Genomic DNA, 27854 nt, shown 5'->3' with positions numbered 1-27854 from the left:
GTCCTTGCTTCTAATTTTTACCCTTTTAGACCCTGGGATTGTAATGGCTTTCGACTGTTGCAATCCCAGGATGATTCCTTGTCCTTCATTGGTTTCCTAAACTCTGCCTAAATTTTGTAAATAGTCTTTCATTAAACTTTATTCAGTTACTCTTTTTACATGTGACATCTATTTCCTGCTGGGACATTTATACAACAGGTTTCCTTAATGTGGAATTTCTGGCATCTTTTAAAAAAATTTTAAAAAAATGTTTATTTTTGAGAGAGAGCGAGAGCAAGAGCCAGTGCAGGGGAGGAGCAGAGTGAGAGGGAGACAGAGAATCCCAAGCAGGCTCCGCATGGGCAGCGCAGAGCCTGACATGGGGCTCGAACTCATGAACCGTGAGATCATGACCTGAGCCAAAATCAAGAGTTGGATGCTTAACCAACTGAGCCACACATGCACCCCTCTGGTGTCTTTTAATATACCAATCTGTCTTATGAGTTTTCCAGAGGAGTCTTAGAGCACTGTGTTTCTGAGAATCTTATTTTTAGAAATAGTATTACATGAATGTGGACCTAAAGGGCTGGAAGGCTTCTTGGAGTCTGTAAACAAAGCTCAGTAAAAGGCTCCCAACCTGGTTAATGAGGGACCTGATGCCTACCTTTTTACCTTTCTTGTCAGTTTTCCCTAGAGATGTGTTGCTTTAGTTAGAATGTCAAAGTATAGACTAGTGGTTAAGAACACAGACTTTGAGGGTGCCTGGGTGCCTCAGTCTGTTGAGCATCCCACTTTGGCTCGGGTCCTGATCTCATGGTTCCTGCGTTTGAACCCTGCACCGGGCTCTGTGCTGACAGCTCAGAGTCTGGAGCCTGCATCAGGTTCTGTGTCTCCCTATCTCTCTGCCCCTTCCCCACTCGTGTTCTGTGTCTCTGTCTCTCAAAAATAAATAAATGTTAAAAATAGAAAAGAACACAGACTTTAGAAGCAGACTGAACTAAATTCAGGTCTTTGCTCTGGAATTACATAGTCTTTTTGAGCTTGTTTCCTCATCTGTAATATCAATACATACTTGCCTATCTCATACGTATTTCAGAGAGTTTAAAGGAAATAATTCATTTCATTCATGGGACATAGTAGGTACTCAGTACATCTCTCTCTTCTCTTTCTTCCTGCTTTGTTTCCTTCTAGTGCTGACCCAACTGAAGTCATGTAAGGAAGATGTACTTAATAAGTTCTTTTCTGCCTTCTCAAGTAGAACTCTAAAAGAAAAAATTGACGATAAAATTGTTGACCTTTATATTTTAAAGCTCCATTTTATGTTTAGAAATTTACTCTTAAAATTCTGGCTTTTGGTTTATATTATAAACTATACTTCCGCATACGACTTTTATACAACATGTACTTTTATTTAGTTAAAGGCAAACACCTATGGTGTCAATACTATTACAGCATAGTTAGTTTCTTTTTTAAGTATTTTAAGTTTAGGGAGAAAATGATTTGGGCCTTAATTCTTTTGCAATTTGTTCTTTTCTCTTTTCGGGCATGTAGGAGATAGGGATCAAAATAAAACACACCTGATAGTTCCTCCAAAGTGGAGCTTTGTCTATCTAAATCTGAATTTTCAAGATTTCCATGATTGCCCCAAGTATCTAGTTATCCTTTCTCCCGAGGGCAAACTTGCTTGAGAAAAGCCCATTTTCCTGAAGTACCCAGGTAGAGTTGTTCACGCACATGCACCACTGACAAAGTCAGAGCTTCTATAACATTTTAAGTGTTCCCATCTTGGACCCACTGTCTTCTGTTCAGATGCAAACTCTTTAGAATCTAAGTTCCTTCAATATCTCTTTCTGATCAGTTATTGGGAAAATCTGATGTACAACCACACTTTCTGCTCCGGGAAAATCTTTATGAAACTCATGACTGACTTTGCCAATTAAGGAAAGTTATTCCTAGAGGCGAGGCGTTTTTATCTTTGTAACTGTACATTCCTTCTTCAGTTATGAGGGCTTTTGTGCTGTAGGTGCTTAAAAATCTCATAAGAAAAAATAAAATGAGAGGCACTGAAGTATGAATATACCAATGAAAGCACTTAGAACTTCCTTCCACTAAAACACACGCACTTTAGTCAGCATACTAAACACAACACCAATGAAATTTTATACATCTTAAGTGAATAATAATGGATACTGTGCAGTGCAGTTACTTTCCATTTACCACCTTTTTTTCCAGAAACTTGTAAATCAATTTCACTCTAAAGCAGATAGCACACAGTCACAAACTTCTATATGGTCTTGGACAAATTAGCAGGAGGCATTTTTTCCTCCTGGTCTCTTTGCACAAGTGAAATGTTCTTCAGATTTTATGCATCATAATTAATGCTGCCAACTTTGAGTCAGAGATTCAGAATTACTTTGGATGCTTGGAATGATAAAAGTCTTTTGGTGACTCTCCTTTATCCGCAGTAATTTGTCACCTTATATGAAATTCTGATATGCATATATTTATTTGTGCACATTGTTTTTTGGGGAAAGCTTGAGCATTTCTGTCCCAGTATATTGTAACTTGTGTTGTATTCTCAGTGGGTGGATTTGGGAATGGAACAGAGAGAGAAGCAAATGATGGAGGAGACATGGAGGGCTTTCCAGTGAATTCCTAGGAAAGGTGGAGAAAGTTGAAGAAAACTCGGGCCTTAGACCAGCCATCTAACAGAAAGATCTGAGGATATAACTATATTGCAAATCACCTCCTTTCTTTATACCCCTGCTGTCACTAAATTAGACAGCCATCATTTCCCCTCAGACCTGGTTTCTCTTCCTTCTTCTTGGCTCATTCAATCTGTTTTCATGTAATGCCCAAAGTTATCTTTTTTTTAATGTTTATTTTTGCAAGAGACAGAGAGAAAGAGAGAGAGCAGGAAAGGGGCAGAGAGAGACGGAGATATAGAATCTGAAGCGGGCTCCAGGCTCCAAACTGTCAGCACAGAGCCTGACGTGGGGCTTGAACTCACGGACTGCAAAAATCATGACCTGACCAAAGTTATCTTTCAAAGATACAAATCATCTTGTCAGCCTCTTGATTCAAATCCTTCAGTCCTTCAAAGTTTCTCCATTGGTCTCAGGAATAAGTCTTTTTGACATGACTTAACAGAGGCTTCTTGTTCTGGCCCCCTGCCTACCTTATCTCCAGCTACTCCCCTCACATGATTGTTCTGGTAGTACTAATGTTGTTTTGTCATATGTGCATTCAGTTCTTCCTTTGAGCCATTCTTTTCTGTTCTGATTAATTTTAATCCTTCCTTCAGGTCCCAGTTGAGCCATTACTACCTTGTGTTTTCCCCAACCATTCCCCACCAATTCCTTTCTAGATCCCCTTTTAATGTGACTTCCCTAGAACACTCCTATCACAGTGCACATCATAGTGTGTGATAATTGCCTTTAATGATTAGTGTGTGTCCCCATTAGATTGGGAATCCCGCGAAGCCCCAGGCCATGCCTGTCTTGGTCACTGTCACATCTTCGATGCCCAGCAGAATGCCTGGCATGAAGAAGAGGCACAGAATTTATTTGGCTCATTGAGTCTGAATCCTAGGGAGCCTCTAGGTGGCTGGAGAAACTGACTCAGGATACAGAGAGTCTGCAACAAAGCAAAGCAGATTTCTAAATATTGTGTTGAAACTCTGAGGAAAGGAGATACTAGAACACTTCTACCGATCAGGGAAAAGGAAAGTGGAAAATAACACAACAGTTTCCATTTCTACTAATTTAAGATGTATGAAATCCAGTTAATCATGTCTTATATTGTTTTATTTTAGAAACTACAAATGGGTCTTTTCTTTCTGTGAGACCTTAATTTTTTCAACCCCCAACTCCCCAGAGGTGTTGTGGAACTGAACCCCAGGGGGGCTTCTGTATCTCTTAATTCCTCGGGTTGAGAGCTTTAGCTTTGGCCAGGATGACTCCGGGCTCTGGTAGTGTCGTCTGCCCATCCTCCCTGCAGACACGGGAGGGCAGTGCAAAAGCAGGTTTCTTTTCCCCGGACTCCTTCATCTCTCCCAAGGTGTCACAAAACCTCCCACTCCCGACTCGCCAGCTGTAGCATTTCCTGTTCCTAGTGTCAGTTCCCTATTCTTGTAAGTATCCCCAGTAGAAATGGGATATGTTACGGAAACGAAATTGAAATCCTTCTAGTTCCCCAGAACACTACAGAAAAACATTTACACATACCAAAACTGTGCAAGGGGGGAACTATGATGTGTGGTGGTATCACTGAAATGCAGTAATTCTCAACCTTTGGGGAGTTACAGGTCCTTTGAGAATCTGATGAAAGTTAAGGATCCTTTCCCCAGAGAGATGTACATACACCCTCACAATCTTGCATACAATTTCAGAGCATTCAGGAACACGTTAAGGATCTCTCCTGGAATGTTTACTGAGGAACTCTACCAAGATTTGGGTACTGGGGAATGAGAAGTATTAGAGATGCTCCCACCGCTGAATTTGTTATTAAAAATGAAACAAGTTTCCAGAACGTGCACCCCATCACAGAGTTTGATTATATGCTTTGACATGTACTTTATTAATTTATGACACTAAGTCAGCACATAGGCTATTAGAGATTGCAAGATAGGATCATTCCTATCCTCTCAGGATTTGCTGAGAGTACTTTGAGGTCATTAGCTTTCTAATGAAAATATGTGGATGTACAGTTAGAAAAATGAGAAGTAGCTGAAGTTAGCTAAAAGGGGGCACACCATGGACTTTAAACCAATATTTCCAAAGTGCCGTGACCATCTTTTTGAAACATAGCACTGCACCCCCCCTCACTCCCCAAATTTTGTGTGCAGCCTTCTCCCTTCCCCCCAGCCCCTGAATTCTGAAAGCATCTGCTGTGACTGGAGCGATCTTGGGCTGTGGGCAGCTGGAGTTCTATCTGTAGGAAGCTCAGGAGAGGGACAGGGCCTATGGGCTACCAGTGCCGATGACTGCCCCAGGGGCCATGACTCGGTACAGAAGCCACACGTTATACTGGCAGGGGCAGAGTGGATCTCCCGGTGTTCACCTGAAAGACACAGGATTGGGGGACACACATTAGGGCCTGAGAGGATTTACTGAGTCATCTTCCAGCCAGTGGCCTCCAGAGGCCACATCAGGCTCCTGGGGAAGGGAGCTAACATTTAAATGGAGCCACAGCACTACTGAGACCTTGAACCTGCTGTTGGTAGGCTCTGTGTGTAAGGGTAACAATTAATGAGAGGCACCAGCGGGACTGCTTTCCTTCTCCTTACCTGCCATTTCTCTCCTCCCCTCTAGTCTGCATGGCCAATTCTCTCCTCCCCTCTAATCCACGTGGCATCGCAGAAATACACTTGAACGTGGTAGCTGAAAGGCTCAGGGCAAGTTAATCTAGCTGCTCAGCTTCTCGTCTGTATGATGGAGACAATAATAGTATATACGTCATAAGGTTATTGTAAAATTAAGTGAAATAATGCATGTAAGTAAGGGATTTAGTACAGTGCTAATTGCCTAGGAAATATTATAAATGGTCACCATTTTTATAGTTATTTGGGCATTTATGTTTCCCTGCCAGGCTGATGACAAACTTCCAAATGTCAGGATGCATCCTATTTTTTACCACAGAGCTTACATAAAGTAGGCTTTTAGAAGTATTTTTGAATGAATAAGTAAATAACTGCATTAGTGAATGAGGGAATGAGTGAAGATGGGTTGAAAAATCGATGTTTTGAATAAACTTGGATAGGTGTCCCAGGGCTTTTGTGTGTGTGTGTGTGTGTGTGTGTGTGTGTGTGTGTGTGTGTGTATACATATGTATATAAAATATGTACGTATATGTATGCTAGACTCTCTGAGTAGACTGTTGTTCCCTTTGACTTTGCCCGGCCACTGACTATTTCTTGCCTTTTAGCTATCACCTTAGCACAAGCTTTTAGAAAGACCTTCCATATGGGGCACCTGGGTGGCTCAGTCAGTTTAAGCACCTGACTCTTGATTTCAGCTCATGTCATGATCTCATGGCTCATGGGATCGAGTCCTGAGCTGGGCTCTGCACTGATAGTGAAGAGCCTGCTTGGGATTCTCTCTCCCTCTCTCTCTGCCTCTCCCCTGCACTTTCTCTCTCTCTCTCTCTCTCTCTCTCTCTCTCTCTCTCTCTCTCTCTCTCTCTCCCCCTCTCCCTCTCTCTCCCTCTCCCTCTCTCTCTCTCTCAAAATAAATAAACATTAAAAAAAAAAGGCCTTCTGTAATGACCCTTATCCAAATGAGCATCCTTGCCCCTGGCCCCACTTGTTATATTTTCTATCACTACCCTCTGTTTAGATCACTTATAATTTATATGATTTATATATTATAAAGTTTGTAACTATATAGCTATTTGGTTTTGTAGCCTTGTTTATTTCTCACTACATAATAAGCTCTGTTGCCACAGAGAACTGTTTTCTTCATGACTCCATGGAGAGGCAACCGTCTAATGGGTAGAGCTAGGGATTTGAACCCATGCAGTCTGACTCCAGGGACTGCCTGCTTCCAAACCCTGGCTCCACCATTTATTAGCTGTGTGACCTAAGATGAGGTACTTAACTTCTCATCTTAGTTTTCTCATTTTCTAATAGGGTAAATAATAGTACCTTCCTCCCTGTTACTGCCCTTCCATCCCGGGCAACTGGGTTTTCTGCCCTGGGCTGTGTGTTTTAGAGGATGCTGCTCCAACACCACTGTGGCTAGATCCCACTCCGCATGCAAGCAGTCCCTAGGGCCAAGGGAACATGCCCGTACCTGCCTCTTTTAGACCACACTTCCGGTACCTGAGATCCCGGGACTCCCCTACCCAGATGACTCCAAGCAAGCTTCCAGAGCCCTGTGGGGTCTTCCCCCCATGTCACCAGTGTGCACACTTAGAAACCTTATGGTAACTGAAGATCTGCTATTTGCAGAATGGGAAGGTGGACACAGTTTAGATGTTTTGTCTGAGGTGTCCACACCCATCGATCCAAGGCTTGTTTTGTGGTACAAGATATGTTGCAGGTGGGAAAAGAAGGGAGGTAGGCTAGGGTCCTTTATTTTATTCTTGCTTTTAATCTGGTAAACGCTAGAGACAGGCCACTATCTCCTAGATTGTTGTGAGGATTAAATGAGATATTACATGTAAAGCCTTTAGAAAATGCTTGATATACTGTATAGTGCTCAGTAAATATTAGCTACTTATTACATATCCAGTTAACTTAGCACAGGGTCTAGTGCATTGTAGGTGTTTAGTCATTTTTTGAATGAATGAATGAATAGATGAATGATTGCTTGAACTTTTAGCTCATTAATTGGGGCCCATCTTGGTTCTGTTGCTAGGTAAAATCATCTGTGTATTTGAACGAAAGATTTCTTTCTTTGGTGTAGTCATTGTTGGCTGAAAGTAAGAAATACTGGCTTGATATTCACAGTTAAGCATGAATAGCAAACTTCCTATCAGGAAAAAGGTCTTAGATGTTGATTTCACAGAATGACAGTGTTCAGAAAGGGTCTGTAGCTTATTTAAGCAAATAAATTATTTTTCAAGAAATACCATAAGGGATTTGAATTTATGTACTATTAGATGCTCCCTGCTAGCCCGAATACATTTGCAGTGACGTATACAACGGCAGGATTTACAACAGGCTTCTAAGCTTCAAGACAACTTTAATAGTTTTCTGGCAGCACAGAGGACCCTTATCATAAGCAGAGTAAGTGGGCTGCCTGTTAATATTATTGGAAGCCCCCAAAGCCCACTTCTGATGGCTGATCAGGGGCCGTCAACCTCATGATTTAAATTCCTTCTTTGGTTCATCAACAAATGTGAGAGGATCGTGGATGTTAGTGACACACAGAGCAGTGGTCAGTCTCCCCTCTATTGCTTATCAGCTGTGTGATCTTAGGCCAATTTCTGAATTTCACTTTCCTCCAGTTTCCTCATCTGTATCAAGAGCTAACAGTAACACTGAGATGGGCTGTTGCACAATCCCGTCAGAGAACCCGGCGGGGTGCCTGGCTGACGGTAGATCTCATTCCCTTCCCCGCTAATTACCATGTATAGGGCCATGACACAGAGAGTATATCCTGAGATAAGCTTGTTTTGACAATATAGTTATACAGGAGGTACTACTGAACATACACTTACAAATCTGATGAATAATGTAGCTACCAATGCAAAGTATATGAGCAAACTTCATAATAACTGATAGCAGAACATAGCAAATTACTCTTAAAAGATAATGCAAACATTCATTTTGCTTAAGTCTTCTAAAATGCCATTTGATTAAATCATAGTTTTGTTCATATTAAGAACAAAATTGGTGTTGTATGAAAGAAGGTAGAAAAAAATAAATGTTTTAAAAATAAAGCAAAACTCTATTTTAGTTCTAATGTCTCTAAAACATTCTTTTGGATATGAAAAAAAAAATCACTAAGTCTATTTTGTATCCTTATTAAACCAACATCGGGGCTCCAGGGTGGTTCAGCCAGTTAAGCATCCAACTCTTGATTTCAGCTCACGGTTGTAGAATCTAGCCCCATGTCAGGCTCTGCACTGGGTGTGGAGCCTGCTTGGGGTTCCCTCTCCCTCTCTCTCTTCCCCACTTCTGCTCATGCACATGCACTCTCTCTCTCTCTCTCTCTCTCTCAAAATAAATAAATAAACATTAAAAAAATTTTAAAAACCCAACATCTATGGAACTGCTTCAGAGCCCTTTTGCCACTGGTTGGTAAAGATTACATAGTCTTCTCTTCTGGGCTTACTGCCCCCTAAATAGCATTCTCCCTCACTTTATCTGCACTGAAGGCTGCTCTTGGGAAAAGGGAACTATCTGATACTCAATTTCCATAAATCTGGAATAGTGAGCAGCCAAGATGGAAGTTCTACTCCCAGACTGACCTTTTGCATCTGCTCAAGGTGGTGCACTGGGTGGGAGGTGATTTCAAGGACCTGAGCCTCCGATTTCTCCACAGAAGAGAATCTCGGTCTCATTTGCTTACCAGAATGTGGAGACTTCCTTTTTACCATGAGAGAACTTGGAAATACAAATGCCTTTTTAGGGAACTAAAACTTGTGGTAAAAAATTAAATAACTGAACTTAGTTACATTCTTGACAGTAACTTGGTGGGGGAAAAGAGAGTAGAGAGCATGATGTGAAAGGCCTATGGAGGAGGAGAAAAGCCTGGGGCAAGAGCCCGTCAGGAGCTCAACAGGAAATCTCCCCTGGCTCTAGTTTTAGGTGTTTTTTTTTTCCCCCCAAGTTGGTTGATGATTGATTGATTGATTGATTTATAATTTATTTATTTTTAAATTTATATCCTAGTTAGTTGGCATATAGTGCTATAATGAAAACAGGAGTAGATTCCGGTGTTTCCTCCCCTATGTATAACACCTAGTGCTCATCCCAACAAGTATCTTCCTTAATGTCCCTTACCCATTTAGCCCATCCTCTCTCCCACAACCCCTCCAGCAACTCTGTTTGTTCTCTGTAATTAAGGGTCTCTTACGTTTTGTGCCCCTCCTTGTTTTTATATTATTTTTGCTTCCCTTCCCTTCTGTTCATCTGTTTTGTATATTAAATTCCACATATGAGTGAAGTCATGTGGTATTTGTCTTTCTCTGACTAATTTCACTTAGCAGAATACCTTCCAGTTCATCCACGTAGTTGCAAATGGCAAGATTTCATTCATTTTGATCGCTGAGTAACTGTTGATGGACATTTGGGCTTTTTCCATACTTTGGCTGTTGTTGATAGCACTGCTATAAACATTGGGGTGCATGTGCCCCTTTGAAACAGCACATCTGTATCCCTTGGATAACTACCTGGTACAATTGCTGTGTCATTGGGTAATTCTATTTTTAATTTTTTGAGCAACCTCCATACTGTTTTCCATTCCACTGGCTGTAATTTTAAGCTAGAATCTGAAATTTTGAAATTTTTTAGTGCTGGCAATGGGCTTTTCATTTAAACAAGAAAAAAAAAACCCACACACCAGAATAAACACACAAAATGGACCTTATATATCCACTTAGTGCTGGTTTGCAGCCATTTAATGAACACGCATGGTATTGACTTCAGGGTCCATTATGGACATCAACGCTGCCTGTATTTGTGTGTGTGGGGGGGTTTGTGTGTGTGTGTGTGTGGGGGGGGGGTTTTGACAGTCTGATTTTCAAGACTTTCTCATAGCTTTTAGTAGTATTTTTTGGACTTCTCTTCATTAAGGATTTTAAAAGCAAAGGTCTTTGCTTACATTGAAAGTGCTACTTTTCCTAGCATCAGAGTTCCTTGCTAATGGCTTTCTGAATACCATTTTCATTATTTAATTTTTATAGAACTCTACTTCCTTTATTATTACATTTGCCTTTGTAATATGCACAATCTGTTGGCTACATATTGCTAGGTTTTAAATATTTTTCCTGTTTACCATTAATAAAACACAGTTGCTGATTCATCTGCCTTGCAGAATAAATCACTAACCTCATCCGTGCACAACAGAAAAATGGCAGGTATATCTTCTGATTATCCTCCCTAGCTGTTTTGCTCTGATCTCTCTCTTTTCCTCTACACTAGTGAAGATACAATGTCCTCTGGTTATGGAGAGGAAATAAACATAAGGCTAAGGTTATTTGGATTTTATAAATGTAATAGTAATCAATAGTAATCCCAGGGCGCCTGGGTGGCTCAGTCGGTTGAGCATCTGACTTCAACTCAGGTCATGATCTCGAGGTTTGAAAGTTCGAACGCCATGTCTGGCTCTGTGCTGACAGCTCAGAGGCTGGAGCCTGCTTCAGATTCTGTGTCTCCCTCTTCTGCTCTCTCTCTCTCTCTCTCTCTCTCAAAAATAAATAAACATTAAAAAAAATTTTAATGTAATAGTAATCCTTTGCCTAGTTAATAACAGGAGTGTATATAACACTTGACACTTTACCAAAGGACTTCACGTATGTTGTTTTATTGGACTCCTGAAGGGTTGTTCTAATTATTATCCCATTTGATAAATGTGACCTGCCCGAGTTCATGATTAATGAGTGACTGAGGCCACCCCTTCTTTGTTTTAATCAGGCTCATCTTAACCAAAATCTTAACCATCTTGACCAAAATCTTTTTCCAGTCCCACAGGCTTTTGGCTACAAACCTTTCCTCTTGCCCTTCAGGGCTATGGCCACTCGAGAGTGGGTTGTACCCTGTTGCCCATTTCCTTATGTTGAATTCATTCTTCAGTTCTCTGAAATCCAAGGTTGGTGTCCACCACCGTACTGGACCGACTTACTAAGAGTAAGAGTCACAGTACCGTCTGGTTGTTACATGCCGTGAATATTTTTTTTAAGTTTTTTTAAGTTTGTTTATTTACATTGCCATGAGTCTGTAAAAATTTTTTTTGTTTATTTATTTATTTATTTTGAGACAATGAGAGAGAGAGCATGAGTGAGTGAGAGGCAGAGAGAGAGAGAGAGAGAGAGAGAGAGAATCCCAAGCAGGCTCTACACGGGAAGCATGAAGCCCAATGTGGGGCTTGAACTCACAAACCACAAGATCATGACCTAAGCTGAAACCAAGAGTGGGACGCTCAACCGACTGAGCGACCCAAGGTCCACCCTGCCGTGAGTCCTGTTGTTTGTTTCTTTCTTTTTATTTTTTTAAAAATTTTTTTTCAATGTTTTTTATTTATTTTTGGGACAGAGAGAGACAGAGCATGAACGGGGGAGGGGCAGAGAGAGAGGGAGACACAGAATCGGAAACAGGCTCCAGGCTCCGAGCCATCAGCCCAGAGCCCGACGCGGGGCTCGAACTCACGGACCGCGAGATCGTGACTTGGCTGAAGTTGGACGCTTAACCGACTGCGCCCCCCAGGCGCCCCCCTGTTGCTTGTTTCTACTTCAGTTCTCCATACCATCAACACCACTGGTCACTTCTGCCTTCTTACATGCCCTCATTGGGTTTTTTCCTCCTCTTCAGGAGAGTCTTCAAGTCTCTTCAGTGACTCGTCTTCCTGCATTTTTCCTTAAATAATGAGACTTCTCACAGTGCTAGCCTCCACTCACCTCATTTTTCTTTTTCTTCCCACTTCTTCTCGTCCCAGAGAAATTTTATCCCCTTCTCACTGTTGCCTCTATAGGTAGATGACTTCATCAAAAAATATTACAGATGTTTTCAAACATAAACAGAAGTAGAAATAATAGTTTAATGCCTGTGGACCCCATCACTCAGCTGCAATAGTTACTGACATTTTGCAAATCTTGTCATTTCCCTTGTGAATACTTCAGTATGCACTTCATAAGGGCTTTCGAAAGTTATAGCCACCACGCCAGATTTTATTTATTTTAACAGAATTAATAGTGTAATTACTTAATGTCATCTGACACTTTCTAAATTTCTATGATTTTCCTAAGGATACCTTTTTATAGTTGATTTGAATCCACATTCTAATGAATTGCTGTCTCTTTATTATTATTATAATTTATTTTTTTAATTAAAAAAATTCTTTTAATGTTTATTTATTTTTGATGACAGAGAGAGAGACAGAGCACACGCAGGGGAGGGGCAAAGAGAGAGGAAGACACAGAATCCAAAGTAGGCTCCAGGCTCTGAGCTGTCAGCACAGAGCCTGACATGGGGCTCAAACCCACGGATCATGAGATCATGACCTGAGCCAAAGTTGGCTGTCCAACTGACTGAGCTACCCAGGTGCCCCTAAAGTTTATTTATTTGAGAGAGGTAGATAGAAACAGTGTGACTGGGGAAGGGGCAGAGGGAGAGGGAGAGAGAGAATCCCAAGCAGGCTCCATGCTGCCTGCTGTAGAGCCTGATGTGGGGTGGGGGTCAAACTCACAAACCATGATATCATGACCTGAGCCCAAACCAAGAGCCGGTAGCTTAACCAACTGAGTCCCCCAGCCCCTGCTTTTTAAACGTTTATTTCTTTTGAGAGAGAGAAGGAGAGAGTGTGCACATGCACGAGAGTAGGGGAGGGGAAGAGAGAGAAGGAGACACAATCTGAAGCAGGCTCCGGGCTCCGAGCTGTCAGCACAGAGCCCACGTGGGGCTTGATGTCATGAACCGTGAGATCATGACCTGAGCCACAATCAAGAGCTGGACGCCCAACTGACTGAGCCACCCGGGCATCCCTGATGTCTTTTAAGTGGATCTCCATTTCTAGTGCTGCCACGCCAGGCCTTTCTCTCAGGCTCCAAACCCAAGAGCCCAGCTGACCCCTTTAGCTTCATTTGGAGGCCTCAAAGGTACTCCAGACTCTACATATTTCTAACTTAACTTCCTTTGTCCCTAAAAGCTTACTCTCATGCTTCTTGTCTCAGGAAATGGCAGTACGGTCCACCTGATTGTTCACGCCAAAAACCTGAGGCTCTTCTCTGATCCCCATCTCCATTCACTTCTCATATGTCACATGTTCCCAGGTACCGCTAATTGTAGCTCCTCCATATCTTTTCAGTCCATCTTTCCATCTTCCCTGCCATTATCTTAGTTCAGATCATCACTGTCCCCCTGGATTGCTGCACATCCTAAATGGTCCCCTCCTTAAAGTTCTTCCACAGCTCCGGTTGTTTTCAGGATAAATTTTAACATCTGATAAGGCCTTAAAAACCCAGTGCATGCTGCCATCCCCAGCCCCATTCCCCTCTTCCTCTTCTGGTACTGTGCGCCATAGCTGGACGTGCCTCCGTTCCCTGCCCTTTCTCACCTCGGGCCTATGCTATGATGTTCCTTTCGCCCGGAATGCTCTTTTGTTTCCTCTCCCAACCCTTTCCTCACTGATTTCACTCCTTCTTGTCATGATATCTTTGCTGAACAACGCTTCAGGGAAGTCTTCCCTCACTCTCCAAACCTGAGTCAGGTCCTGCTGTCTGGGTGCTGAGAGTACCTGGAGGTACTCAGTTTCAACTCCTTTTGTAATATTAATTCCATGGATTTGTAACTGCTTATTTGGTGTCTTCTGTCTTATTTGTGGTTGTAATCTGAGTAAGAATAGTGTCAGTTATCAGGCAAGTGCTCCATAAGTATGAGTTGAATGGATGAAGTAATGATTCTTTTTTAAGATTTATTTATTTATTTGGAAAGAGAGCAAGTGGGGGAGGGGAGAGAGAGAGAGAGAGAGAGAGAGAGAGAGAGAAGAGAGAGAAGAGAAAGAGAAGAGAAAGAATCCCAAGCAGGCTCCATGCTGTCAGCCCAGAGCCCAACGCGGGGCTCGAACTCATGAACTGTGAGATCAAGACCTGAGCTGAAATCAAGAGTTGGATGCTCAACCGACTGAAGCCACCCAGGTTCCCTTTTAATTTAATTTTTTTTGAGAGAGAGAGAGAGAGAGAGAGAAAGCATGAGTGTGGGAGAGGAGCAGAGAGAGAGAGAGAGAGAGAGAGGGAGGGAGAGAGTCTTAAGCAGGTTCCATGCTCAGCACAGAGCCTGATGTGGGCTTGATCCTACAACCGTGGGATAATGACCTGAGCCAAAACCAAGAGTTGGATGGTCGGTAGACTGAGCCACCCAGCATTTCTGAAGTAGTGATTCTCCTAAGTCCCAGGTTTCCAGTGTGTACCACTGTTGCTTAGCGTTGTAGGTACTGTGTGTGATAGGTATTGCTTGTAGCATCCAGGCCTTAGACAATTAAGTTGAATTTTCAGAAAATTGTTGAAACATGGCAATAAAGTAGTGTAGGGTAAATATCGTAAGCTTGTTCCTATCTTAGGGCCTCTGTACTCACTACTCACTCTCTTTGAAATATTTTCCCTCTGTCTTCACCCATTTTGTTCCTTGTCCTTGAGACTTAGGTGTCAATATCACTTGCCACTGTTTCTTTGTTCTTTTGTGTCTCTCTCTCTCTCTCTCTCTCTCTCTCTCTCTCTACCCCCAAGGGAGACAAGGGGCTTCATCTTTCCTGTTCATTGCAGCATTGTAGGTATTCTACAAATATTTGTTGAATTAGTGGAAACATGAATGAATGAATGACCGCTACAGCAGTTGAGGTGATACACTTCCAGGAAAAATAAGGGGAAATGACAAGCTTATATGTTTTTCAAAAGTAAACAAACCATCTGTAGGTCCTTTTATTAGACATGTAATCTTGTGTGTAGCCTTTTTCTGTGCTATTCCTAATTGGCCCTTTCTTACAGGTTATGGGGGGAGCCGTTTGATGGACACTTTCCATTGGACCACCTTGCTTAAGTGAGGTGCGAAGCATGTGCTAACATTGGCAGAGAAGTGAGCTTTGCCAGAGGTGTAAGTAAATGAATAAGAAAAGTAACCAGGGGACCTACTGAAAGAGACCTTTTAACAAAAGAGGGAGGTACCAGTTTGTATATTTCAGCTTCAGAAAACCTGTTTCAGAGGCTCGTTGTAAGGCTAACTGATTTAGACCAAAGAGCAACCAGGAGGGTTCAGTTTGGGTCACTGGCAGTTGTGTGGGACTTCGGGCAATCGTGGGGGGAAGAGGAGAAAGGAGGTTTGGTTGGGAAGGCAGTGGGATGTGAAAGTGCATTTCTAGTGAGTGGGCAGGAACTCTGCCCACAGAGATGTTCTAGTTTCATGGTTCCTTAATGCCCGTGTTCATTGAAATGGGTCTGGGAGCAGAACAGTGAGTTTAGTTCGAGACATTTGAGATTGAGGCATCAGTAATATTACTAAAAAGCTCAGGGATCTAGGTTGGATCTAAGAGATTTCTTAGATGCCAGCGGGAATACCAGCATCAAAAGGAGGAGAAGAGGGTATGGAACTCTTTGACAGAGACCTAACATTTCTTACTCAGAGGGCCTCAGGATCTTCTGAAGATCACATGCTATTGGTCATTCCTTTCTGAATTCTTGTAACACTTCCTATCTGTAACTTCTAGGCTTCTAAGCCTTTGGCAGAGTGTTGTGCAGTAGAAATACAATGGGAGCCACACATGTGAGCCACACATATAACTTAAAATTTTCTACCAGTAACATTTTAAAAAGTAAGACAAAAACCCTAGGTGAACATAATTTCTAACATTTAGTTAATTTAACCCAATAAAATGAAAAATATTACTATTTCATCATGCAATCAATATAAAATTTAGTAATGAAATACTGTATAATCTTTTTTTAAATACTAAGTCTTCAAAATCTATTGTGGCTTTTACACTTAAAGCTCATCTAAATTCAGCCTACCTACGTTTCAGGTGCACATCACATGTGGCTAGTGACTACCATATTGGATAGTGCAGTATGTGTTGTACTTGTATTAATATGTATTCAGCAGGACAATCATGCCCTGTCTTCCTGATGGATTTGTAAGGCCCCAATCCCTCTTTGGAGCCCCAGTTCTCCATGTAGGGCTCTGAGCAAAAATCAGCTCAAATGAGCCCAATTTCCGGAAGCCTTCCTTGATCCTCCTCTTGTAAGGAACCATTTCTTCTTCTTTTGGGCTCCTGTAACATGTGCCCTGTATGTCTGTGGTGCCGTTTCTCAGTTTTTACCTGGTATGACAGTTGTTGGTGTAAATGTCTTAGAATTGCTCTTTCTAGATGTGAGCCGAAGGCAGAATCTATCTTTGGAGTCCTCATGGGTGCCTAGCATATTAACTTTTTCTCAAAGGAAGAGTTCAGTAAATGTCTGTTGAATAAATATGTGCACATACTAAGCATTTATATCAGTTATTGAGTATTTTCGTAAGTGATAGGTAAGTCGGACATTGAAGAGAAAGTGACAGGTTAGGTACAGTAAAGTGAATTGACTCAACATTTAAGACTATTTCTTGGTAGTCAGAAGAGACACCATAAAAAGTGTCTCTTTTTATTCATCCTTTGTCCTGGGGAGGACAAGCCACTCCTGTTGTTCACTTCTCTATTAATTTGGTCCTGCCTGCTCATTTATCTATTTTATGACTGTCTACTTTTACCTGCAATAAATTCAAGTTCCTATTTCATTTGCAGATCATCTTAAAGATACAGAGAACAAAGAAAGCAAATGTCAGCCTGGGTAGGTAAATTTCTATAGCAGCAATACTCAAATTGTGGCCCATGGACTAGAGCTGTCTGTGAAGAGGTATGTTCAGAAATGAGATTAATCATTTTGGAACTTTGTAACACTTTGACAGTAAATTTGTGCACTTGAATCAAATAAAAAAAGAATTAAGTTTGTATTTTATACTTGTTCTTATTTTTATTTTGTTTTTCCAATAAGTAACTTAAAAAACAATTTTACTGAGGCTATAATTGATGTACAATGTGCTGCATATGTTAAAAGTGTATAATTTGGTAAGTTTAGACACGTATATATCTGTGAGACCATCTCTACATCCAAGATAGTGAACATATTCTTCACCCCCCCCCAAATTGACTCATACTCCTATGTAATTGTCCATCTCACTTGGCCCTCTTCCCCCAAGTAACCATCAGTATGCTTTCTGCACCATAGATTAGACTGCATTTTCTATAGTTTTATACATAGAAGAATACAGTGTGTGCACTTTTTTTGTCTGCTTCTTTCACCCAGTATAATGATCTTGAGATTCATCCAAGTGGTTGTTCATATGAACAATTTGTTTCATTTTACTATTGAGTAGTAGTCCAATATATGGCTATATCACAATCTATTTATTATTGTTTGTCTGCTGGGGGACATTTGGGTTGTTTGATAATTTTTGGCTGTTACAAGCAAAACTGTTCAGAACATTTGTGTACAAGACTTGGTATGGCTATATATTTCCTTGGGCAAATATCTAGGGGTAGAATGGCGGATCAAATGATCAAACCAAGTTAAGTCAGCGTGGGCTGCTATAACAAAATATCATAGATTGGGTGGCTTAAGCAATGGACATTTAGTTTCTCACAGTTCTGGAGGCTGGGAAGTCCAAGATCAACGTGCTGGTAGACTAGGTTCTTGGTGAGGTTATTCCTCCTGACTTGTCGACCGCTGCCTTCTCTTCATGAGCACTGTGTGCTCTCACATGGCCTTTCTTTGGTGCATGTGCATAGATACATCTGTCTCTCTTCATCTTCTTATAATGGCCACTAATCCCATTATAAGGAGCCCACCCTCATGACCTAATCTAAACCTAATTACCTTTCAAAGGCCTCATCTCCAAATACAATCACACTGGGGATTAGGGGTTCAACATATGAATTTTAGGGGGATACAAACATTCAGTCCGTACAAAATGGTAGGTGTTTGTTTAACTTCTCAAGAAACTGCATTTTATATCACCACCAGCAGTTCATGAGCATTTCACTTCCTCATATTTTTACAAACATCGGGTATCGTTTAGTCTTACTAATTTTAGTCATTCTGATAGGCGTGTAGTGCTGGCTCATTGTGGTTTTAATTTGCATTTCATCTACTGATGTTGAATACATTTTCATCTGCCTGGTTGACATCTGAGTATTTTCTTCGGTAAAGTGGCTTTCCAGATCTTTTGCCCATTAAAAAAAAATTGGTTGTTTTCTAGTTGAGTTTTGAGGGGCCTTTATACATTCTAGATACAAGTCCTTTATCAGGTAGGTGCTTGCAAGTACTTTCCCCCAGTCTGTGGCTTCTGTTTTCATCCTCTTAACGGTGTATTTTGAAGAGCGGAAGGTTCTAAATTTTGATGAAGTCCAGTTTGTTTGTTTTAGTGGATTGTGCTTTTGATGTCATATCTAAGAAATCTTTGCCTCACCCAGGGTCACAAAGATTTTCTCTTATGTTTTCTCTAGGATTTTTATTGGTTTAGGTTTTATATTTAGGTCTATGATGCACTTTGAGTTAATTTTTGTATATGGTGTGTACGGATCTAAGTTCTTTTATTTTTATTTTTATTTCTTTGGTGGTGCTGGGACATATGGATGGCCAATGTGCCAGTACCATTTATTGAAAAAGTGTATCCTTTGTTCTCTGCATTGCCTTTGTCAAACATCCATTGTCAGTATGTGTGTGGGTTTATTTCTGGACTCTATTCTGTTCCATTGGTTAATTTGTCTGTCTTTATGCCAATACCATGCTGTTTTAATTACTGTAGCTTTATAAGTATTGGGACAAAGTAGTGTTAGTCCTCCAACTTTGTTTTTCTTTTGATTATTCTAGACCTTTGCATTTCCATATGAATTTTAGAATCAGCTTGTCAATTTCTGCAACAAAAACATACTGAGATTTTGACTGAGATTATGTTGAACCTAAAGATCAACATACGGAGAAATGACATCTTAATATTGAGTCACTTGACCTCTCTGTTTATTTAATTCTTTCATTTCTCTTGGCAATATTTAGCAGTTTTCAGTTTACAAGTCTTTTTCGTGTTTTGCCAGATGTATCCCTAAAGCTTTTCATATTTTTTGATAACTGTTGTAAATGGTATGTTTAAAATTTCAATTTCTGATGACTTATTGCTAGTATGTAGAAATACATTTGATTTTTGTATATTGCCCTTGTATCTTGCGCCCTTGCTAAAAAATGAAGCAGTTGAAGCAATAATAATTAGATTCCCACTGTTCTGACTGGATCTTAGAAGGAAATGGGACAATGAAAGATAAGCCGATGGTTTTGATACAAGGATGCTGGGAGAGAAGAACCTGGAGAAGAGCTCTGTTTTAAAGATCCTTTCTGTTGCGAAAGGCTGGACACAGGGACTAAGTCCAGGGCTGTGTGGTTGTCGTTCCAGGCATCCTGGCCCAGCAGTACCTCTGGGCTGGGTCCTCTTTCTGGCTTTTGCCAGAAAGGGCCATAGGAGGTGCTCAGCAGCTCGGCCATGGTCTAGGAAGGGTCATAGTCAATAACTGCACCATCCAGGGCATCTGGTGGCCCAGTCAGTTAAGCTCCGACTCTTGATTTCAGCTCAGGTCATGATCTCACAATTCGTCAGTTCGAGCCCCCATTAGGCTCTGTGCTGACAGTGTGGAGCCTGCCTGGGATTCTCTGTCTCCCTCTCTCTCTGTCCCTCCCCTGCTGGCTATCTCTCTGTTTCTGAAAAAAAGTAAATAAATATATTAAAAAATTGCACCATCCATCACCAGCTGCAAACTCATCCATTCGTGAGTTTTTCTCCTGGGATCTGAGGTAGAACAAAAGAGGAGTAGGCAACAGGCAGTTGCTACCACTTTTAGATTCTCAGCATTCACGAGCCTCCTTTCTTTTCTTCCTTCCTTGCTCACACTCGCTTTCTTCCTTCCCTCTTCTCTCCTCCCTACCCCTTCCCTCCCACCCACTCCTCTCCTCTCCCTTCCCCTCTCTTGTGTTCAAACTTGTACCGGAGGCCTCTATGTTGATTGCACTTGGGAATATACCACAGCCCTGTTTACCCCAATAGGGTCAGATTTAGGTCTTTGCAGGCTGAATGAGCTCCCAGTCGGCTTCTATCTTCTGGAAACTGGAGTTTATCCCTTTCTCATAACTGCCTGATTTACTTCACAAAGCTTTTGTAAAGATCAAAGGAATAATGCCGTGAAAGTGTTTTGCTTACCACTTTCTAAGAGTAAGTAAAGGGTGTTTATTATTATTTGACAAATACATATGGAGCATTTATTTTGTTTTATGCACACACTAAGGATAGAGCAGAGAACAGACCTGGTCTCTGTTCTTGTGTCCTGAAAAGTTGAGTAAGGCAAGACAAATACGGAGCAAATAAGCACACAAGAGATTATCTGAATACAATTGTGATGAGTGTTCTGAAGGAAAAGCATGAGTGCTGTGAGAATGTGAAATAGAACTTGATTTGGGGATCTCAAAAAAGACCTCTTTGAGAAAGTGACATTTAAGCCGAGACCTAATGGGTGAATAAAAATTGCCCAGGTGACTGGTGTAAGGAAGAAAATTTCAGGTAGAGGGAACCATGTATAAAGACAAGGAAGCAAGATGGAGATTGGAATATTGGAGGAAGTAAAAACACTTGGGAGAGTCAGGGACCGAGGGTCACTAGATGAGGCTTGGGAGGTAGGTAGGGATCAGATCATGCCGGATCTTGAAGCCACGCTGAGGGTTTGGGACTTTTACAGATAGCTCTCTATATATTTCAACAGAGGGATTTAATATAGGAGATTGGTTACACACATACTGGGTGGCTGGGAAAGCAGCGGTGTCCACTGAGATAACCTGATATTGGTAGTTAGCAGTTTCCACTCTATGGAACTGGTGGTATTAATCGATTCCAGGAGTTTCCAGAAGGAGCCTGTTGCAGCTGGTGGGACCACAGAATAAGATGGAGTAGGGCCCTTGGTGTAGGAGTTAGGATTGCCAAAGGAAAGAGCCACTTGTAAAGTTGTCAGAATCAGGGAGAGACTGACAGCAAGAGAGAGACCGAGAGCTTTCCCCTCCTTCTGCTTCTGCTCTCCTGCCAATACCTCCTAGTAGTAGAAGCTAATAGAAACATGGAGTTTACAGCCATCTAGCCACAACATTATAGAGCAGAGTAGAAAGGGTGGGTGTTGTACAGAATAGACAACAGTGGGTTAGAGACAACAATAGAGTATGAGTAAGGTTTTTTTTTTTAATGTTTATTTATTTTTGAGAGACAGAGACAGCATGAGTGGGGGCGGGGCAGAGAGAGAGGGAGACAGAATCCAAAGCAGGCTCCAGCTCCGAGCTGTAAGCGCAGAGCCCGACGCGGGGCTCAAACTCACAAGCTGTGAGATTATGACCTGAGCCAAAGTCGGACACTTAACCGACTGAGCCACTCAGGTGCTCTGAGTCAGTAAAAGTTTTAAATCCTTGAATTGCAGAAGAATTGATATCATGTTAGCGACAGCTTCCCTCCCGGTGTTCACCAAGTTATCTTTATGGGTGGTATTAGCTAGTGAATTCCCCAGGTGCTTAACTTAAAGTCTGTCAATCTTACATTCTTTTTCCCATAGATACTTGTGAGTTACACAAGAGGATATAAGACTAGATATCATTTGTTCAATACCTGCTTGGTTATAGCATCTTACAATGTCTCATTTAATCCTTACAACAAACATAAATTGAGTGCTATTATTGTCGCGACCGGCGCGACAAACACCGAGGTCAGGGTCCTGAGGGTAGGGGAATGCAAGAAAAAAGAGAGAAGAGAAAGTTTGGGAACAGGAGGGTCCCCTGGGCTGATGGCCCAAGTGACGGCTTTATTGTTGCTGTACACAATCTTTTATATCCAGACTCTTATGGGTCAGGCCATTCTAAGAATAAACAGGTTTCACATAATCGCTGCCAACGAAAACATTTAGTTCTGTGTTTCTTGTGCATTTTCTAGACGGGTCACAACAAGACCTTGTTGATAAGATTGCTAGCAAAACACAATTCCCATGTTTGTTTCTATCTGACTCGGGGGTAGAAAAAGGGAGGTAGCATTACTGCCAACACCTGCAGACCACAGGCTTCAGGAATTAACTTTCTCAGCCTTGACAAGGCTTTCGTATGACCTTGAGAGTGGGGGAATGGGAGGGGGAACCACCGGGTTGGCTAAGTCAACAGGGAACGTTGCTTGACCCGGTCTCAGCCTGGCGCCGGGCCCCGCCTCCCACATGAATGGGAGGGGGAACCACCGGGTTGGCTTGAGTCAACAGGGAACATTGCTCCACCGGGTCTCAGCCTGGCACTGGGGCCCGGCCCCCCACATATTATTATCTCCATTTTATAAGAAGGTGATTGTGACTGGGGGGAGGGTAAGCTAATAAGTGACATTGCTGACATTTGAAGTAGGGCTTACTTTTATAAAAAAAAATTTAATGTTTATTTATTTTGAGAGAGAGAGAGAGAGAGAGAGAGAGGAGGAGAGAGAGAGGGAGAGACACAGAATCTGAAGCAGGCTCCAGGCTCTGAGCGGCCAGCACAGAGTCCGACACGGGGCTTGAACTCATGAACCATGAGATCATGACCTGAGCTGAAGTCGGACACTTAACCGACTGAGCTGCCCAGGCTCCGCTGAAGTAGGGCTTTCTGACCCAAAGCCTGGCTCTGTCCATGATAGCCCAGTACCTAGGCTAGAATTTGGGATGAAATCTCGGATACAAACCTCCAAATGTAAGTGATTTCTCTCATGTTCAATTTCTTCTGACTTGTGAGAGGATTCCCAGTGGGAATTCTGGGTCAGTTGAGCAGGGGACACAGCATTCAGGGTCTTTATGGGATGAGCTTTTTTTTTTACTAATGACACTTAAAATTTATGGTCAAGAAAATTGTGGAGTTTGTTTTGCTTTTACTGTAGCATGAATGTTCTCACTTTTACCTGTAAATCATACAGTTTTATTCATAGCAGAAATGTCATATGGTTTATTTTCCCCCTCACTCTTTAAGTTTGTTCTGAGCATTAAATGAGATGCTGTGATGTGCTCTAACTTAGCAGGTATTCAACAAAAGATATTCAAGAAGTTGATTCATTTTTAATCAGCTGATTTTTTTGAGAACACAAAGTTTAGTTAAGAGATAGGCCAGTGACGGGGCACCTGGGTGGCTCAGTCGGTTGAGCGTCTGACTTCGGCTCAGGTCATGATCTCACGGTCCACGAGTTCGAGCCCCGCGTCGGGCTCTGGGCTGATGGCTCAGAGCCTGGAGCCTGCTTCCGATTCTGTGCCTCCCTCTCTCTCTGCCCCTCCCCTGTTCATGCTCTCTCTCTGTCTCAAAAATAAATAAACGTTAAAAAAAAAAAAAAGAGGCCAGTAGAAACGTTACACAAATAATTTGATGGGGCCACGGTGACTGAGAGGGGAAAGAATTCTTCTGGAGGGAGAGCTGACATTCGTCATTAGTACCTATCTGACCCTTTCCTGAAGTTAGGAGCAATATAAAAGCTAATAGTGTTTGGCGATCATTTAAACCTAAAAAAAAAAAAAAACCCATGAAATACTTTACCTACAGTTCAATTGAGAGAAACACTATGCAGACATTAAAGAGTGCTATTTTATTACTTTTTTAAATTTAATTTTTATTTTTTAGAAGTTTATTTATTTAGGAAATCTCTACATCCAACGTGGGACTTGAACTCACTGCCAGTAGACCTTGACCATTTTGCATAAAAATGGGTTGTCATTTCTTCCAAATTGGATTCCTATGTTAGTGCAGCGTTCGTTCATTCATTCTTCTTCTTCTTCTTCTTCTTCTTCTTCTTCTTCTTCTTCTCTTCCTCTTCCTCTTCCTCTCCTCCTCCTCCTCCTCCTTCTCCTTCTTCTTTTTTTAAAATGAAAAGCCAAGGTCTGAACCAGAATTATCCATGTAGAGATGTTCTGTTCAAAGCATTGCACCACATTATGTTTTTGTTAGAGTTGCCACCATTTCTAAGGTTCCTTTTCTCTTACTTCTCATACCAGAGACCGTTTAAAATACCACAAGCTTTCCCTTACATGAATTACTGAAAGACCTGTTAGGCTAAGAAATTAACTTCAAGGCAGTATTGTTCTCATGAAAATAGTATTCTCTCGTGGAAATTTATTATCTTTTGTATTCTTTGTTGTCTACTCAAGGTGAGGTTCCTGTGTATAGTATATGCTTCTGGCATGGTGCCTTGGTTGACTTACTGTAGGCAGCTGCTCTATCGATAAACAAAGTTGGAAAGACTTTGCATGTCGCTTGCTCTCTGTATCTTAACTCTTCAAAGTCACTTAGGTTCCAAGTTAAATGCAGCCATTCATGCCTTGCCAGGAATGGGGAAGGAATTCTAAATCTGTTGGCCAAGGGCAGAAGAGCAGTTCTTACACTGTTCGATCCAAGGACCCCATTTTAAAAATTATTAAGGACCCCAAGCTTTTCTCTAAGTGTGTTATATTTATTAACATTTACTCTATTAGAAATTCAAACTGAGTGGCGCCTGCGTGGTTCAGTCGGTTAAGCGTCTGACCCTTGATTTTGGCTCAGGTCATGATCTCACGGTTGGTGAGTTCAAGCCCCGAGTTGGGCCCTGCACTGACAGCACAGAGCCTGCTTGGGATTCTTTCTCTCCTCCCCTGCTCATGCTCTCTCTTTCTCTCTCAAATTAAATAAACACTTAAAAAAATTAAAACTGAAATTTAAAAATTTTCTTCATGAAAAATAATACAAAACCCCTATATGTTAACGTGACTAACATTTTGTTTTTTAAATGTTTGTTTGTTTAGAGCACCTGTGCGAGTGGAGGAGGGATAGAGAAAGAGAATGGCCAGCTGGCTCCGCACAGTCAGCACAGAGCCTGGATCCTGCTTCAGATTCTGTGTCTCCCTCTCTCTCTGCCCCACCCCTGCTTGCACTGTGTTTCCCTCTGTCTCTCAAAAATGAATAAACGTTAAAAAAAAATTAAAAAGAAGAAACAGAAATTAAAAAAATAACTATATATTGTTAATTATACTTTTTATTTAGTGATAAACGTAGACTCACGTGCAGTTGCAAAACATTATACTGAGAGATCCCAGGTCTCCTTTACCCAGTTTCCCACAGTGGTACTGTCTTGTAAAACTACAGCATAATATCATGACCAGGATATTGCCATCCGTACAGTCAAGATGTAGGATGGTTCCTGCACAAGGACCTTTTCTGTTGCCCTTTCATAGCCACATCCCTCCTCCCCCAACCACCAACCCCTTGCAACCATTAATCTATTCTCCATTTCTATAACTTTGTCATTTCAAGGGTGTTACACAAATGGAATCATACATATGTATCCTTTTAGGATTTGCTTTTTTTTTTTCACTTAGCATAATTCCCTGCAGATTCACCCAAGTTGTGTGTGTGTCAAGGGCTTGTTTCCATTGCTGAACAGTGTTCCATGGTATGGATGTACCAACAGTGTATGTAATCACTCACTTGTCCAAGGATGTGTGGATGGTTTCCAGTTTGCAGCTGATATGAATATGGCTGCTGTGAACATTTGTATGCAGGTGTCTGTGGAAACATAAGTTTTCATTTCTCTGGGATAAAAATCCTCAAGAGTATAATTGTTGTGCTCTATGACAATTGCATGTTTAGTGTTATAAGAAATTGCCACACTGTTTTCCAGAGTCACTGTGCCATTTTACATTTCCACCAGCAATGTATGGGTGATCTGGTTTTTCTGTATCCTTGCCAACATTTAGCATTGTCATTATTATTTTTATTTGGGGGGGGGTGTTTGTTAATTCTGTAAAAATACACATAAAATGTATCATCTTAATAATTTTTTTCCATCTTAATTTTCCAGGGTGCAGTTCAGTGGTATTAAAGACATTCATATTGTTGTGCAACCATCAGCACTATCCCCGGAACTCTTTTTATCTTACAAAATTGAAACTCTGTACCCATTAAACAACAACTCCCCATTCCTTCCTCCTCCAGTCCCTGGCAGGCACTATTCCACTTTCTGTCTCTATGAATTTGATCACCTAGGTACCTCAGACAAGTGGAACCATATGGTATTTACCTTTTTGTGACTGGCTTCTTTCAATTAGCATCATGTACCCAAGGTTCATCCATATTGTAGCTTGGTCAGGATTTTCTTCCTTTTTCAGGTTGAAGAATTCCATTGTATATGTACACCACATTTAGTTAACCCATGCATCGGTTGGTGGATACTTGGTTTGCTTCTGCCTTTTAGTTATTGTGCATAATGCTGTTAAGAACAGCATTCTGAAATACAAATATTGCAGAAAGATGCTGCTTTCAATTCTTTTGGGTATACTCAGAAGTGGAATTGTTGGATACTATGGTAATTCTCTCTCTGTCTCTCTTTTTTAGGGACCACCATACTGTTTTCCACAGCAGCTACACCATTTTACATGATCAGGAATAGTACACAAATTTCCAATTTATCCCCCACCTCACCAACACTTTTTTTTTTTTTTAAGCAGCCATCCTTATGGGTGTGAGGTGATATTTTATTGTGGTTTTGATTTGCATATCCCTAATAGTGATGTTGGGCTTCTTTTCTTGTACTTATCAGCTATTTGCTTATCTCCTTTGGCGAAATGCCTATTCAAATCCTTTCCCATTAAAAAAAAAAAGGTATTTATTTATTTATTTATTTATTTATTTATTTATTTAATTTATTTATTTATATTGAGCAAGTGAGCGAGCAGGGAAAGGGCAGAAAGAGAGAGGGAAAGAGAGAGAATTCCAAGGCTCCGCATTGTCAGTGTGGAGTTTGACATGGGACTTGAACCCATGAACCGTGAGAGCATGACCTGAACTGAAATTAAGAGTCAGATGCTCAACTGACTGAGCCACCCACATTCCCCAAATCCTTTCCCATTAAAATTAGGGTTTTTTTTGTTGTTGTTGTCTTTGAGTTTTTAGAAGTTTTCTATATATTCTAGATATTAATCCTTTATCAGACATATGATTTACACATGTTTTCTCCCATTCTGTGGGTTGCCTTTTCACTTTATTGATAGTGTCTTTTGATGCACAAAAGTGTCTGATTTTCATAATTCTACTTTGTCTATTTTTACTTTTCTTGCCTGTTCCTTTGGTATCATATGCTAGAAATCATTGCCAAATCCAATGATATGAAGCTTGTGCCCTATGTGTTCTTCTAAGAGTTTTATAGTTGCAGGTCTTACATTTAGGTCTTTCATCCATTTTGAGATAATTTGTATATTATGTTAGATAAGGGTTCAACTTTGTTCTTGTGCAAGTAGATATCCTGTTGTCCTAGCACCATTTGTTGAAAAAGCTGTCCTTTTTCCATGGAATAATATTGGCTCCGTTGTCAAAAATAATTTTTCCACATATGCAAGTGTTTATTTTTGGGTTCTCTAGTATATTCCATTGGTCCATATGTCTGTCTTTATACCAGTACCATATTTCTGATTACTGTAGCTCTGGGGCAAGTTTTGAAACCAAGAAGTGTGAGTCCTCTAGTTTTATTCCTCTTTTTCAAGGTGGTATTCATGGTCCCTTGAGATGCCAGGTAATTTTAGGATGGATTTTTTTCTATTTCTGTAAAAAAATGGGATTTCAATAGAGAGTAGTAATGAAATCTTAACAATAATAAGTCTTCT

The 27854-nt window shown here is 41.1% G+C and overlaps 1 long non-coding RNA gene across 1 annotated transcript; it reads right to left on the bottom strand.

The window, feature by feature from the left end:
* Positions 1 to 265: 265 nt before the first annotated feature.
* On the bottom strand, positions 266 to 26826 carry LOC113600306 (uncharacterized). Its single transcript, XR_003421315.2, has 3 exons — positions 26276 to 26826; positions 5267 to 5404; positions 266 to 5040 (listed from the first exon to the last, which is right to left on the bottom strand). It is a non-coding gene; the product is annotated as an uncharacterized LOC113600306 (long non-coding RNA).
* Between the last annotated feature and the right edge of the window lie 1028 nt (positions 26827 to 27854).

Source organism: Acinonyx jubatus, chromosome D2, assembly GCF_027475565.1.
Source record: "Acinonyx jubatus isolate Ajub_Pintada_27869175 chromosome D2, VMU_Ajub_asm_v1.0, whole genome shotgun sequence".
Classification (NCBI taxonomy): Eukaryota; Metazoa; Chordata; class Mammalia; order Carnivora; family Felidae; genus Acinonyx; species Acinonyx jubatus.
This window is presented reverse-complemented; position numbering and strand designations above follow the sequence as displayed.